This window comes from Gobio gobio (genome assembly GCF_949357685.1).
Source record: "Gobio gobio genome assembly, chromosome: 19".
In the NCBI taxonomy this organism is placed as follows: domain Eukaryota; kingdom Metazoa; phylum Chordata; class Actinopteri; order Cypriniformes; family Gobionidae; genus Gobio; species Gobio gobio.
Genome location: NC_137112.1, coordinates 11,070,500 through 11,085,023, shown reverse-complemented (window position 1 = coordinate 11,085,023; position 14,524 = coordinate 11,070,500). Strand labels below are relative to the sequence as shown.

Genomic DNA, 14,524 nt, shown 5'->3' with positions numbered 1-14,524 from the left:
TCATTTAACTTAAATACAAAGAAAAAAAAAAAACTTCCAGAGCATGCAATGACCAGTTAAAACATATAGATCAGTGGTTCACAAACTTTTTATACCAAGTAGCACCTCAGAAAATATTTGGCTCTCCAAGTACCACCATAATGACCAACATTAACAACTTAAAAGGGCATGACAAATCATGACATAAGGCTGACATCACACACAACGTACCAGGTACCAATGCATTATCCCTCGTGAACAATTAACGTCTGATGGTTTTTTTTTTTTTTTTTTACGTTTTTTTTTTTTTACGTCTGATGTTTGGATACGTGCATACCAGCATCCCATTACGACATCTATGGAACGCGACCGGGGTCAAATATCTTTATACGAAACGCGTGACTTTTGTATAGTCAGATATTGTTTCAGCATCCTTCTCAAACTTTCGTGTTTATTCCTGCTTTGCAAACGTTTTTAATCTCATGATCATTTTCAAAACATTCTCACAATCTTCAGAAGAGAAGTGAATTGCGCTGTCTCTCTTACGAGAAGTGAATCAAAGGGACACTGTGATTGGCTGTTTGCCGCACGTGTCACACTTTCAGGTGCACGCGCTTCAGAGTTAATCGCAAACTCTGGATTAAACCTGAGTTGACAGAGAACGTTTATACCAAGCTTTGAGAGACCGTTGAACTTGATCTAAACCAGGGGCCTGTACCATGATGGTAGTTTAACAAACTCAGGGTTACAGGATTAGTTTCGAGTTGACAAAATCAAACCAATCTATTCAGGCTTTGTTGGTACCATGACACTGATCATCAGCTTTCTCTGTCAACTCAGGCTTTGATCCTGAGTTTAGGAGTTTAGCTGTGGCATCAGTAGTGAACAGCCAATCACACGCTGTGGATCAGTAAAACTGAGATTCTATTCTCTCTTCTGCAGAATATTACATGATTGAAAAATATTAAAACATTTAAACAAATTTACACAGCAAGAAGAAAAGAGCCGTCTATGAAAGAGGACAACTTTACGGAAAAATCTTACTACGTCAATGCAAGTAAACGTTACAACAGTTAGTTTAGTTGATATATAGAGAGCATTGAACATTTAAGCTCACATGTAGTCATTTTTATAGCTTTATTTATTGATTTTAGCTTATTTGTATGACCTTTATATAGGCTATTTATATTAATTTGAACAAAATGCCTATTAATTATTGATTAACTAAAATGATATGTGTAATTGATTAAGGATATAATTGCATAAATTATATCTAAATCATTCAAAATTATTATCATCATAAATAAGCATTGTTAAAAGCCAGACGCTTTAGTCTTTATAAACCATTTGCTGTAGTGACCTTTAATTTGGAGTAGAAAAAGGGGGAGTGACTTTATTGCATCAGAGGGGTGCTCACAGCTGATTGGTCCAATTTCAGGTTTTCAGGTTAGCTATGGCGATGAACACTGCTAAAATCCAAACCGCTTTAATGGTACCCAAAACCCAGGATTGTCACAAACTAAGCTTAAACATATCTGGCTAGCCAGCTAAACCGGCTTCATGGTATCGGCCCCAGGTTGGCTTTATCTGGATTTGTCAACTCTAAACCTCTGAAACTCAAGAGTTTGTTCAGCTAGCTTCATGCAACAGGCCTCAAGAGTGTTGTTATCGTGTGTACAGCCAATCTGTATATTTTGTGAAACGGTGATGTCATCACACCACTGCATTCCACTCCAGTTTTTTAGCCCCCGTCCCAAATGACACAATTCATGTGCACTTTCGGTCTTGTTTACATACAATGGTCGTTGTCTCAATACAGCATTCAAACATGTCATCCATCGATTTTGATCAAAATCTTGACTTAATTTGTTGTATTTTAACACTTTCCTACAGAACTCACATATTTCACACATACACCTGTCTCGCTCAAGTCCAAATCTGTTAACAAGAGCGGGACGCGGTTGGCTATTCAGTAAGAGGAAATTACGTCTCTCAAACATAAAACTCAATATATTATTTTAAAACAAAAATTAACAGTTTTCCCATATTTGTGAAAGGATAGGGACGGTTATTTTGACAAAGACACAAACATAAAATAGAAATAGATATACAAAGGTTGACTTCAAGTTTGATGAAAAGGTCACAACCCAAAACACTGACAGTCAAAGCGACATTGTGTCGTGCAAGTGCGGTTTAGGGTTCCATTTGGGACAGGGCCTGCCTCAATCTTGAATGAATCAGCCATTGGAATGAATCGTTTTAATGAATCACTTTCAATGACTCACTCATTAAGACGGTCACCTGCTGCCACATACTGGTGGTTTAGTCTCATGTTTAAAAATTTCTTATTTGTATATTCAAAAATACAAATATAACATTATTTAATGCAGTTGTAATTTTTCAGTCTAAATTAATGAATATGATTGGTGAATTTTTAAGCGATCTCTTTTTGAAAACTCAGAGATGATGTGGTTTCGGACGGTGACTAAATTAACACACGTCCATGGTGTTTGTCTAAAAACTGTGGGCAATTCGGCAAAACACGGTTTGGAAAATGGATTCATGTTGTACATTCTCATTATATAATTTTTGTAAATCTTGAACACAAAAAAAGTTACAGACAGCAGCTTCAAAATATAATTAATAGGCGTACTGTCTGTATAATTTGTTTATTATTCTTACCCTTTTTTTCTTTCTTTTTTTTTTTGCTGGTTTAGCTTCTTTTTTTTTTCTTTAAAAGAAAATCTAAATACATAGTCTCCACAATGTTTCTACTTTTCAAATACACATTATACCTGCACATATTATACCAGCATATACATATTATAGGCCACCTTTTGTTAAAAAATATTGGTAACAGTTTACAATAAGGTCTTATTTGTTAACATTAATGTGACATATAACAATGAACTATACATGTGTTACAGTAAGTTATTCATCTTTGTTAATAACAATACAGTTGTTCATGTTAGTTCACAGTGCATTTCATAATGTTAACAAATACAACTTTTGAAGTTTATTAATGTAGGCCTATTACTAGCTAAATGTTGAAATTAGCATTAATAGGCCTATATGCTGTAGAAGTAGGCATATTGTTCATTGTTAGTTCATGTTAACTAAAGTAGTTAAAGGGTTAGTTCACCCAAAAATGAAAATAATGTAATTTATTACGGAGCGCCAAAGTCACGTGATTCGAACAACTGAATCGATTCGCTGATTCGATACGCTCCGAAGCATTGTTTTGAAATCGGTTATCATTATACAAGTCGTTTTTTAGTTTTTTAAATATTTTCGTCGCTTTATAATATTAATATTGAACCACTGTACTCACATGGACTGCTTTAAATATGTGTTTAGTACATTAATGGATCTTGAGAGTGTAAATTGCTTTGCTCTCTATGGGCCTCACTGAGCCTTCGGATTTCAACAAAATTGAATTTGTGTTCTGAAGATGAGCGAAGGAGTTACGGGTGTGGAACGGCATGAGGGTGAGTAATAAATGACATTATTTTCTTTTTTGGGTGAACTAACCCTTTAACTAATGAAACCGTATTGTAAAGTGTTACTAAAATATTTAAATACAAATATTGACGTTTGAAAGTTTTGAATGTGGCGTGCGTGAGTGTATCCATGGAAATCTGTGAAACATTGTGTGGGTTTGTTTGTAGTAGCGACTGAAGACGAAAGTGATTTGCGTTTATCAGAGTTATGGGACATCGAAGTTCTCGAGTTAGCGATGCTTGCGAGGTGTTCGATCACCATCGAAGTAACGTTACACCCCTCCCAACACCCGGCAACGACACGGCGGAGCAACATCCTCATCCGTGCGATGAGACGCCAGTTGATGCTGGTGGTGAGGGAGACGGCCAGAGGATGGAGGAGGAGAGCAAGGAGGAGGAGAGGAAAAAGAGGTTCTGGAGTCTGAACTCTTTCCTCAGAGCTGTCAGAAAACGTCTGAATCGCCTGGGTCAGACTAAGGTGCATGTCATTGAGAGACCATCTCCAGGCAGCAACAATGATGGTAAGTGAACATTTAACGTTACTCGATTTAATTACCCATGAATGGTAAAAAAAAAAAAAAAAAAAAGGAAAACAAAATGGTTTTAAAATATGACGAGCTTTTAAACCTATTTTTATTTAGTCTCCAATGTTATTTCCTTGTATTATAAGATGTTAATTTTCTATGTTGGGCTTTCCCCTGAAATAACTAGGTATAAAGTGTAAACTGCAATTATTTCTCTTTTAATAGATCACATTATGTGCCGCTACGAGCTTGGTGATCGTCTGGGGGTCGGTGGGTTTGGCGTCGTTCATGAAGCTTGTCGTGTGGAGGATGGCCTTAAAGTAAGTACAAATAAATGAGGACTTATGCAGCTGTATCAAACTGTTTTTGCCCTGTGTTCTCCTCATCCTTTCACTGTGTCCTGTTCAGGTGTAATGAGTGGAATGATATGACCTCTGCAAACATGTGAATCATTATGTTTTTTTTTATCAGGTGGCAATTAAAGATGTCGTGAAGTTGCAAGACATGGAATACCTAACAATTGTAAGTCAGCTGCACTTTCTCTGTTTTCTCCTCTTAGTCACTATTTTCATTTAGACAATCTTAAAGGTCCCGTTTTTCGTGTTTTTTTGAAGCTTTGATTGTGTTTACAGTGTGCAATATAACGTGTTCATGTTTCATGTGTAAAAAAACAGTATTTTTCACACAATTTACTTATCTGTATACCGCTGTTTTCACTGTCCTCAAAACGGCCTGAGAATTTCCTCGTTCTATGAAGTCCCTCCTTCAGAAATACGTATCGAGTTCTGATTGTGCCAGCGGTTCCCGTGTTGTGATTCGACAGCAGTTTAGCGCACGTTGCCCGGAAAGGTCACGCTTCTTACCATAACGGGGAGATGAACGCGCTCAAACTACAGCCCCTGAAGGCAAAACAAAGGTGATTTGACTCCGGGATGAAAATAACAGCGTCTGAACGACATGGCGACAAACGCAACCGAACCGAGCCGAACGCAACACTTCCTCTTCTCCACGAGGGAGCAACAAGACCACGCCCCCTTTTTTCGCGTATTCTTGTGGGCGGAGGTTAGTCGACAAACTGTTCTACTGACGTCATTAAAGCAGGAAGTACCAGGATGTAGTCCAGACCGGCCGTTCGCTGTAGGCTTTGAAAGGGAACTTCTGTTAAATAAAATATCTCGCTTGGCATTGAACTTTGAGCTTTATAATTTTACAGGTATTATTTATGCTCTAACAGCAACATTACAGACTAACTAAAGTTTGAAAAATGGGATCACGAAGAACAGGACCTTTAAATGGGGGGGGGTCTTTAGTTTTATCATATTTATAAAAGACAGATACGCTGCACAGAGTCTTTCCGAATAAAACCGAACGGTTGGAGGCGTATCGTGTGGGCGGGGCTAAAGAGCCACGAGCGTGCGCAGCTATTGCGTTGAGAGCGTCTGAAAGCTGTAACATCCTTAGAAAACGTGGAAAAAACGTTGTCCTAAATAAACGATGGCTATCAATCAGATTCAGTCAGACATATATGACCCAAAATCAGATTCAGAGGTTGAAATGGAAGAGGAGCAGCAGCAACAGCGACTACAGCAGGACGTCTCTATGTGTAACGTTATGTACTGTAACTGTATCTGCTTAGCGGCTTGTGTAATGGGGAATAACGCAAGGTCTCGAGACGAGTTTTTTAAAAGTTGAAATGATTTTAACTTGAGCCCAGCGGTTTTAGAACACAATGTCATGCGCGAGTTTTACAACATTTGTGTGTGTTTACTCATGGTTTATGAGGACATGATTTGGTTTATGGACTATTGTATGTGACTTAAACGGTTTTGCACGTCAGACTAGTGCGTGTTTACATAGAAAAACAATTGAATAGCAGCGCATTTGAATGAAGAAGCGCTTTGTGTGATTTAATAAGGTTTAATAAGAAATAATTCATTTAGTTCAGCATATTTTCCCACTCTTTGTGTATTGTTGTTTTTTTATAGTGGTCAGCTAAACAACTGTATTTAAACACACACCATACATCGCATGCTCCATTGATAAATTAACTATGCATTCATGTTAACTTGATGTGAGAAACCGGAAGGAGTATTTTTTGGCACAGAAATACTCCATCAAACATCCAACTTATTTTTTTGAAACTTTGGGAACCAAAGAAACATGGGAATCTTTAACAGTGTAACCCCCCACCTTTAAATGAATAATAAGAATACACAGAATACAAATGGCTTTCTATAGAACAAATTCAAGACCACCTTAAAATCTGTTTTCTAGCCTAATCATCCAAACCCCCTACCGCTGGAGATTGCTCTCACAATCCTGGCCAACAAGGGACCGGACGTGCCAGGAATTATAAAGCTACTGGACTGGCAGGACCGGCGGGACAACTACGTGATGGTCCTTGAGTGTCCGTCACCCTGCGAGAACTTGGCTAGTTACATGGATGTCCATGATGGCAGGATCGATGAGGGTCTAGTGCGCCAGATCATGCAGCAGGCAACGCAGGCAGTTCTCACTTGTTGTCGCCGTGGTGTATTCCATGGCGATATCAAGTTGGAAAACATCCTTGTGAACAAGGACACCCTTCAGGTCAAGTTGATTGACTTCGGTTGTGGAAACCTCATGAGGAAATCAGCTTACACAACATTGTATGGTATGTATTATCCCTCAAAGCTGACAGACGTGTTTTGGTAAGGCAAACTTACACATTAATTGAAATCTCTTTCCTCTAGGCACCATGGAGTACTACCCTCCTGAGTACAAGCTCAAGGGCAAGTACCATGGGAAGTCTGCAGTGGCGTGGTCTCTGGGGGTGATGTTGTTCACAATGCTGTGCGGCCGTTTTCCAACCAGCGATGACTTGCACAAGGCCAATCTACACCTCTGGTCAGAGCCTGGCTTGTCAAAAGGTGAGATCTTCACCACAAGAAGTCTACACATGTTCTTCCAGATGAGATATTAAGGACTAGACTGAATAGAGCAGATGGAAAAGCTGATGGTCATAATCAGATGTCTCTTTCATCTTTCTGCACAGAATGCTGCCATTTGATCTGTAGCCTCCTGCAGCACAAGCCTAAGCAGCGGCGCGATCTGGGGAAGATCCTTCGCCACAACTGGTTTCAAGTTTGAGCCCAAAAAAAAATGGATTTCATTCCTTTTTTAATGGGTAGAAATTACAATGTCAAGAGTAATGTATTTAAGCTAATGTTTTGTTTTCTCTTCTTTTTCAGGTCCCCATATAAGTTGTGGAGATGAGGATACCCCAGACATTTCTCCAGTCTTCTGTCAGCTTTGCGTCTTGCGGGCTTACAGAAAGACCTTCCATCCCTCTGTTATGCCTCAGCGTCTTGCGGAGCAGGCAGGCCATGGTTGCGTCTGGCGCCATGGCTTGAAGCAGCGATATTTGCGTCTGGCGGTACTGCTTGCTTGGGGATGTGTATATTTATATGTACATAGTTGTTTTTCTGTTTTTGTCTTTTTTACATGCAGATGTCCCGTCACTGTCTCCACAATCCTGTTTTATCTGCACTGCTCACCAGAGGTTCCTGCCACAGCCAGCTCAAAGGTAATGGCCGTCCTCATCTCAGAGCTCTTCATAATGTCTGTCCGGTTCCAGAGTTCTCAGTCTCCACCTGTGCTCCCAGTCTCAGCTGACCTGGTACCAAAGCTTCCTGTAGTGGGTACCTGTTTCAGAGCTTCTTGTCATGTGTGCACACTCTCAAAAAACTGTCCTGGATTATGAGGTCCCTGTGATGTAAGCTGGGTCCCAGAGGTTCTAGTAATGGTCACTCAGAGAGGTTCATGTCTGCTCAGTCTCAATGCTCTTCCTAATGCTATGCTCCATGTGATGTGTGCCCCAGGTCCTAGAGTTTTCTTCTTCATGGAGTGGGTCACAAGGTCTCCTGTCATGCCGGTCCAAGTGCTCTGTGTCTTGGCTGCTTCAGTTCCAGTGCTCTCCATCTTGGCTGTCCAAGAGCTCCCCAAAGATTCCTGCAATGGCTGGTTTGGTCTCTGAGCTCCATGTCATGTCCACCCTCCACCATCATTTGTTGGTCTCACTACAAGATCTCCCCAAAAACCTCAATGGTTCCCGCAATGCAGTGTTACTCATTGCGCGGCTCGTCCAGCTTAATTTGCGGCTTGCATGGCAGTAAATGCGGTGAAATGATCATGCAGTCAATACATATATTTCATAAAAACAAGCAGGGCTATAACATAACCCATTAAAAACGCCAAGTGTCTGCTCTATTAAAGTAATTTATATTAAAAAAATACCCCAAAACAGCAGCATTACAAGATAGAAATACAGACTAGAAAGGATATTTAAACTTGCTTTATGATATTTAAATCTATAACACAAAGTAAATGTATCGTGCGATTTCTACGGCAAAATGACTTTTTACGTGCATATGATACTCATTGTCAACCAGGATTAGTGGTGTGGGTTACGCACCGGCATCATGAGCAGACGGCGCGCCAGAATAGAGTTATTTTTCGCGCTTGAACAAACTCTATGTCCGTTTTGTCGAGTATCCTCATAAGAACCGTTTTAAATGAGTTAAATAATGTCTAATGAACTTAAAGAGTTGTGAGGAAATCGGACACGTGTTGACAGCGCATCAGATCCCGGTCATGTTCGGTAGCGGCAGATCTTAAAGGAACAGCAGCGACTAATGATGTCAGTTAATGTTAAATACTCGCTGCTCTTGACTAAAGAACTTTTGTAGCTTTAATAATGATTAGGGGTGTAAAGGTACACGTATTCGTATCGAACCACCGAAGGCGCTGTAGCTTTACTACAGCTGTAGCAGTTCAGCTTCAAGCGGCAGCGCGGCGACCGAGTGAACGCGATCATCTCTTCCTAAAAATACACATAAATGAATATCTCTTAGTCTTAAGGTATGTTGAGGATACATTACAACTTAAAGAAACTTATCATATGTCGTGTTATCGCTCAATCTATGTTTCAACGGCGGAAAGACAATAAAACAGCTTGTAAACAATGTCACGTAGCATCACATTTAGATTGAACTGTTACCTCAGAGTCAGAAGTCATTCATTCAGTGTCCACAGCTGTTAGTTCACCAGAGAAATCAACTCTTTCGCTAAATATATGCACTATATTAGCCTATATATTCATTATATACTACTTAGCCTGTTAGTGATGTCTTGTTTATTTAATGTATGCTTAAATATATCTGTCATGAAAATGACAGCCACTGTGTATAAATGATTAAAATACAACAACGAATTGGAGAAAAGTATATATAATTAGATTTAGAAATTAATGCAAAAACTGCCTTATGTGAAGCTTATGAGTGTTGATTATTATATCTAAAAATAAATAGCAACTGAATTTAGGCTCTGTTGTTAACCTTTAATATTATATTAATGTGTAAGGGCTTTATTTTTGAGAAACTGTTAGTTAAAATTGAATTCATTTAAGGACAGACACGATTTTTTCATTAAACCACTGTTGAATAAAAATAAATAAAATGCAATTTTGTAAAACTGCTGTACCGAACCGTCAGTTTTGTGTACCGTTACACCCCTTATAATGATTAATCTATATTCAATTCATAATAAGTTTGAAGCCTAATAAATGTTAAAAAGCTGTCAATCACACTGTAATATTAATATTAATGTTTAAAATTAGGGGGAAAATCATAGAGACATCATCACTATTAGTATCAGTGAAACTGGCCTTCGTTCATAAAAAGATGCTATTAAACAAATATTTAAAATATACTATCTTTGTTTTTTCTCCATTATTTTGGTGATTTATTGTGAAATTATGACATTATTAAATATATTAAAAACGTGTTTTAAACAGAAATATACCCCGTCTACCTTTTGTATTTATTTCGTTGCATATTGTATGTTCAGGGATGACAGACTGATAAGCAGACATGCTATTTATGATTTTGATTTTGTCCTATCAGTGTGGCTCTCATGAAAAAAATAGCGAAGACCACTGCCGTAATGTCGGCCCCCAGAGTGCGAGCTCCCAGTGATGTGTGGGTCACAATGTCTCCTGTCATGCCTGTCCCAGTGCTCTCTGTCTTGGTTGCTTCAGTTCCAGTGCTCTCCATCTTGGCTGTCCCACCACAAGAGCTCCCCAAAGGTTCCTGCAATGGCTGCTCTGGTCTCTGAGCTCCATGTCATCTTCGGCCTGCACCAACATTTTCTGTCATGGCGACTACAGACATTCCTATTACTGCCATGTACAAATTCCTGTCACGGCTGCACTAAAAGTCTCTGTCTGCCCCCCCCCCCCCCCCCCCTGCTACAAGAGCTCCCCAAATGTTTACCAATAAATGCTGCCCTGGAGTTCAAGCTCCCAGGTATGTGTATCCTGGTCCCTGGTCCTGTATTGGCTGTCCTAGTGCTCTCTCTTCTGGCTATGAACATTTCAATGGTTCTCGGAATGGCCGACCCGGAGTCCGAGGTCCCAGCGATGTGTGCCTGGGTCCCAGAGGCTCTTGTCATCGCTGTCTTGGTTGCCTCAGTACCAGAGCTCCTTGTTTTGGCTGCCTTAGTTCCAGAAGTCCCTGAAAAATAAAAAAATGAAATGAATGTTTATATTTTATATCTGCTTTGAACTCAACTTTTTGCAAAATGCAGTTTTCTACATTAGACAAATACCTTCAAACATAACAGCTCACTGGCATTTAAATAGCACTAATTTACTGATGACCGGCACCCAATGGTCATGTGTGAAAATAGAAATCAGGTCACTTTAGTTCACTTAGAAATCAAAATGCATTGTTTCTTTTTATAGTGTAAATATACCTAATTTGATCACTTGGAATTTTTTTTTTTTTTTTTTTTTTTGAGAAACAAATACATTTTCCAGTGTTGCATTTCTGTTTATTTTATAAATATATACTGAATATGCATATAGGGTACAATGGGGTAAAATGCTCCTTTGATTTTATTTTCCTCTAAACCACTAGATAGCACAAAAACATCGCAGGCAGCAGCACAAAGTTGATTGCTATAATTTGATCTAATATTTGATGTTTTTAGAAATGTTGTAGATTTAAGTAGCAAACGAGAATCGTTAAAAGTATTGATTATATTTTGATACAAAGATCTTCTAAATGATTTTCAGTTTTGTTCAAGGTAATTAAAGCAACAGTTTTTAAATAATGGAAGAATATGTAAAAGTATAGTATTTGGGGCAGGGATCGACTTGTCTGGGACAAGTGGATTTCTTTGAAGGGGCAAGTGAAAGAGAATTTTACTTAGTAGCCTTTAAAACGTCCATAAAAAAAATAACTAGCAAATCACCAAAATGCAAGAATGATTCTGAATTTGTGCAGCCTCTTGAGGACAAATCGAAAACAAATGAGAGCGCCTTTCACACAAAGAAACTTAGTTAACATACACGGCTAAAATGACAAATTGTGGAGTTTTTATAGTTATAACATATGATACCGTTAAACAACATCAAACGACCAATGGCCTGATGCACAAAGCTGGTTTCAGATGCTACCCAGGTAAGTTCGAGATTAGTTTGAGCAAACTCTGGATTTTTCGGGCTCAAGAAGGTGGAGTGGTTTTTAGCAGTGTTCGTCACCATAGTAACTTACACTACACAGCTAACCTGCTCTGGGGCAGGTTTTATTCTGGGTTAGAGATTGCAAACCGAAACTTGGCCAATCAGCTGCAAGTAAAGATGCAATAAATGTATGTAATCCGTCCTCATACATCCCGCCTCCTTCTCCCCCTCATTGAAGAAAAATCGTGTTCAACGTGCAGGCATGTGACGTTATAAATGCACGTAATGATAGTAGACGTATACATTTTTACAAACAATGCCACCAGCAGATAGGAAACAGGGAGGAGAGGCACCAAATTTAAAATAAAAAATTAAAAATATTTTTATCATGTATTTAAAATTACAGGCTATTATTAAAAAAAAAACAAGTATAGGCCTACTAATAATAACAGTGGGTATGGTTAGAATTTATTTTATTATATATATGTGGCTATATTGCAGCGCTCCTTGCCTGTGTCCCAATGTGCATATCCATCCTAAATAGTATGTGACATTAGTAATTTTCAATGATATTTAGGGCAGATAGTATATGCACATTGAGATGTAGGCCTTGTCTTTTTCACAGTTCACAGTGTGTGTGTGTTCACTACTCACTGCTTCTAATATGTGTGCACGAACTCCGACTATGGGTTACCATAATTGGCCTTCACGTCACCTTTTCTCTTTTTCCATATCCAAATCTCTTCTGTTCACAGCTGATCGGAGGATATTGTGTGCCCTTTATTGCAATTTGATGATTTTTGTAAAATCACATCTGTTTTTGCTTTTCAAACTCCGAAAGGTTTCAGTTTAATATGTTGCAGGCTCATTTATTGATAAAAAAGAATTGATCATAAATTATATTGATATTAATAAATAATATAATATTGGGCTTGTTTTTGAAGCTGCGGTTGCTTATTTGTCTCGCGAGAGATGGCAACACTGTTGACGATTGATGACGATTCCCCCCGTCCTCTGGGGCCCGTTTCAGTAAGGAGGTTCAACCAACTCTGAGTTTAAACCTGAACTCTGAGTTGACTTACTCTGAGATGGGAAACTCTGAGTTTTGGGTTTCAGAACAGCTCAATTGAGGTAGTTCAATCAACTCTGAGTAGACTGACTCTGAGTTAAGCACATGCACTCCAACTATTAAAAGCCATGATCAATGGAGCTACGAAATTACGATTCACCATGGCAACAGCACCCAACAAAAAGATGTTTGCATACTTCCGGATCAATATGTAAGTTTAATTCTTAATTATTTTAATTAAGTTTAATTTTCATGGTATCCAAAAGGCAAAAAAAGAATGTGGCAGCAGCTAAAAATGAAAAATAGAAACTTAATTCAATCAGGTAAAGCTTTAAGCATTAAATGTTCATGGGTGTAGGTTTAATGACTTTACAAACATTTGACATATTAAATAAATATCATTCAGTGTCCAATATGCAGCAGCTTTTCCCACATAGACCCTTTTCACAGACTGTGATGACGTGTTTTAATGGTCATCAATATCTAAATATCTCATCGTAAATCCTGCAACGTTTTTTGTATTTTTTTTTTAAATGTATGTACATTTATAACACTAATACTTTGTATTATATTACTTTTGCATCAAATTACAAAAAACAAGTTACTGCTGCTGTGAGAGTGTTTCTAATACAGTGTCTATGGGAGTTGATGGTGAAAATTAACATCTTTCTCTCTTTCCACTTCCGTTATCAAACTCACTCTATTTTTTCCCTCTTTTTGAAAGTTGTTAAATCACTATTGTGGAGTTTTTCTTTTGCTATTTGAGCAAATGGGGACACAAAAAATATATATTTAATTTATTCTTTCATTCACCGCTATAAAAGTTAACCCTATGACGACTTCCGCTCTGAGAAACCCAGAAATGTGAAAAGGGTCTATGCTCTTTTCACATAATGAAATGTTCTCTAATCCCACCTGTTACATTTATTAATTAGGGTAATGACATTAACATTTGACTTCTACTCAGGCCAGCCAAAACACCAGCACCACTGACAGATGAAGAGGAGATGGAGGAAGAATATTAACATCCAACAGGAAAAAGAATAAAGTGTTTGCATGTAAATAAATGTATTTAACAGCTGTGGTGGTGGTTATGGCATATATCTTGTACTACCATCTGGCAGCATCCTTCCATCCCATACAGTAATCCGTTTTCAGAAAGTGTGATGATGGGAATATGAGTGTCATCAATGCGTCCAACCACTGGAAATCCTAAAGGAAATTCTAGTTATCAGGTTTAATACTTCTAGAGGTTAATCAAGTGAACGTCAGGATCCTTCCTGTATAAAAGGACATGCCATTTTTGTCACTTTGACAGTGTCCCCATGATGAAAATATAAGCAATGAATTAATGTACCTCCACTGCAAAGAATGCTTTTCTCATTATATACTTTTGTCAAGTGGCAGATAATTTAATTTGTTTTAAGTAAACTTTGCTTACTTTAGATTTAGATTACATTTATAATTTGTTGATATTTGTACTTGAAATACGACCAAAATACTCAGTAAAAAAAGCATTTGTGGCGTTTGAATGAATGAATAAACTATTTAAACACAGCTGGCACTTTAAAAAAGGGGAGGAGACTGAAAGAAACTCTGGGTTTACCAAAGAAAACCTGCTCCTGAGTCCTGACCAGGTTAGGTTCACAGAGTAAGTTACCCTGGTAACTGACTCTGAGTATAAGTTACCTCTCTTTTAGAAACGGGCTTGACTTACCCTGCTTTCTCGGGTTTGACATACCTCCCATTCTGAAACAGAAAACCCAGAGTTTCCCTTATTTCAGGGTTAACCTACTCAGAGTTTTCACTTAACCTCCTTTCTGAAACAGGCCCCTGGAGTTCGTTCTCCCGAGTCGAATTTGCAAGTCTGAACTACCAAGGACGCAAGTCAGAAGTCGTCGAGAAACGGCCGTTGTTTGGTTACTTTTATTTTATTTTTTATTTTTTT

At 38.3% G+C, this 14,524-nt stretch overlaps 1 protein-coding gene across 1 annotated transcript in view; it reads left to right on the top strand.

Annotated features, from left to right (window-relative positions):
• The window catches only part of suox (sulfite oxidase), an 892,829-nt gene that overhangs the window by 841,217 nt on the left and 37,088 nt on the right, over positions 1 to 14,524 (top strand). The gene's annotated exons all lie outside the window — the stretch shown is intronic.